A 2,734-nucleotide genomic window follows, 5' to 3' on the forward strand; every position below is an offset into this window, starting at 1 on the left:
TATAAACAACTAAAAGAAATTAATGACCACCAATAGTTCCCAGGTATTCCAGTCCAGGCTAATACTTCTACAGCACAATGTTGAGGGAAAAAATAGAAGAGATTCTTTTTTTTTGTTTTTGTTTTTGTTTTTGGGCCACACCCGGCGGTGCTCAGGGGTTACTCCTGGCTGTCTGCTCAGAAATAGCTCCTGGCAGGCACGGGGGACCATATGGGACACCGGGATTCGAACCAACCACCTTAGGTCCTGGATCGGCTGCTTGCAAGGCAAACACCGCTGTGCTATCTCTTCGGGCCCAAGAAGAGATTCTTAAGTCTCAGATAGAGTCAGAAATCATTAGCACACTTAAATCTTAAGGACAAAAATGTCAGTAGGACAAAAAAAATCTGAAGTGTCTGAGTAAAAAGATTGTATTTAAGACACCACAACACGTAGAAAACCCCACAACACAAGCATGACAATGAGGAAACTACGCAGACCAACTTCAGCCATAGAGAATGAGGATGAAAACTCTGATGATCCAACATAGCCAACCTCCTAAGCAGTCTTTCAGAAATGGAGTTTAGAGAAGAAATATTGAGGATGCTCACAGAACTCAAAGAAAGTATAGATCGGGCCTGGAGAGATAGCACAGCAGCGTTTGCCTTGCAAGCAACCGATCCAGGACCAAAGGTGGTTGGTTTGAATCCCGGTGTCCCGTATGGTCCCCCGTGCCTGCCAGGAGCTATTTCTGAGCAGACAGCCAGGAGTAACCCCTGAGCACCACCAGGTGTGGCCCAAAAATCAAAAAAAAAAAAAAAAAAAAAGGAAATTAATTCCAGGGAGCATCCTTGAAATTTACAGCAGACCTGTCACCAGAAACACTCAAGGCCAGAAGGCAGTGGTGGGATATAGTGACAAAACTCAATGAAATAAATGCTTTGCCAAGAATACTGCACCCAGCAAAACTCACTTTCAGGTTTGAAGGAAGTATACATGGCTTCACAGATAAACAACAACTCAAAAACTTTACAGACTCAAAACCAGCCTTAAAAGAAAAACTGAAAGATCTATTTTAAAGACAAGACAGAACAAAAAACACACCATACTTCTACACAAAAATGGCAATAAATCCCATGACAATTATCTCTCTCAATGTCAATGGACTAAATGCACCCTTTAAGAGGCACAGAGTGGCTAAATGGATCGAAAAACTGAACCCAACCTTCTGCTGCTTACAAGAAACACACCTGAATAGTCAGAATAAACATAGACTCAAAATCAAAGGCTGGAGGAAAATCATCCAAGCAAACACCACCTTTAAAAAAGCGGGGGTGGCCGTACTAATATCAGATGACACAAACTTTATATTCAGAAAAGTTGTAAGGGAAAAAGATGGATATTATGTACTAATCAAGGGATATGTACAGCAGGAAGAAATCACTCTCCTAAACATATACATCCAATGAGGGACCATCAAAGTATTTAATACAATTGTTGACAAATCTGAAAAAGGATATCAATAATAACACAATAATTGTGGGAGACCTCAACACAGGCTTGTCAACACTTGATAGGTCAACCAAATTGAAACCCAACAAAAATATACTAGACCTGAAAAGAGAAATGTAAGAAAGATGCCTTTCTGTAAGAAAGTAAGAAAGTAGGCATATATAGGACGCTCCATCCTCAGAAACCTGGATATACATTCTTATCCAACGTACACGGATCATTCTCCAGGATATACCACATGCTGGCACATAAAACATACCTCCATAAAATCAAGAAGATAGACATTTTGCAGGCTACCTTTGCTGACCACAAGGCTCTGAAGTTAGATGTGAACTACAAAGGGACACAGAAGAAAAAATTTAACACCTGGAAATTAAACAATCTACTACTGAACAACCAGTGGGTCCAAGATGAAATCAAAGAAGGAATCAAAAATTTCCTGGAAACAAATGACAATGAAAACACAAACTATCAGAACCAATGGGATACAGCAAAAACGGTACTAAGAGGAAAATTTATAGCTTTGCAAGCACACATCAGGAAGGAAAAAGGAGCATACATGAATAGCTTAATGATGCAGCTTATAGAATTAGAAAATGATCGTGCTCGCTTCGGCAGCACATATACTAAAATTGGAACGATACAGAGAAGATTAGCATGGCCTCTGCGCAAGGATGACACGCAAATTCGTGAAGCGTTCCATATTTAAAAAAAAAAAAAAAAAAAAAAAAAAGAATTAGAAGATGATCAACAGGGCCCGGAGAGAGAGCACAGCGGCATTTGCCTTGCAAGCAGCCGATCCAGGACCAAAGGTGGTTGGTTAGAATCCCGGTGTCCCATATGGTCCCCCGTGCCTGCCAGGAGCTATTTCTGAGCAGACAGCCAGGAGTAGCCCCTGAGCACCGCCGGGTGTGGCCCAAAAACCAAGAAAAAAAAAAAAAGAAAGAAAATGATCAACAAAAGGAACCAAAAATAGGGAGACAGAAGGAAATAACAAAGCTGAGAGCAGAAATCAATGAAATGAAAACCCAAAAAGCAATCCGAAAGATTAAGAAAAGCAGAAGTTGGTTCTTTGAAAAAATAAATAAGATTGATAGACCATTGGCAAAACTCACAAAGAAAAAGAGAGAGAGAAACTTGATAACACGTATTAGAAATGAAAAGGGGGAGATCACATACTGCAGAGATTCAAAGGGTATTCAGAGAATGCTTTGAGAAACTCTATGCCACTAAATATGAGAAC

General features: G+C 40.2%; 1 non-coding gene across 1 annotated transcript; it reads left to right on the forward strand.

Moving 5' to 3' along the window:
- Positions 1-2,093: 2,093 nt before the first annotated feature.
- On the forward strand, positions 2,094-2,200 carry LOC126012936 (U6 spliceosomal RNA). Its single transcript, XR_007497278.1, has one exon. It is a non-coding gene; the product is annotated as a U6 spliceosomal RNA (small nuclear RNA).
- Positions 2,201-2,734: the final 534 nt, after the last annotated feature.

Source organism: Suncus etruscus, chromosome 6, assembly GCF_024139225.1.
Source record: "Suncus etruscus isolate mSunEtr1 chromosome 6, mSunEtr1.pri.cur, whole genome shotgun sequence".
Taxonomy (NCBI): Eukaryota; Metazoa; Chordata; class Mammalia; order Eulipotyphla; family Soricidae; genus Suncus; species Suncus etruscus.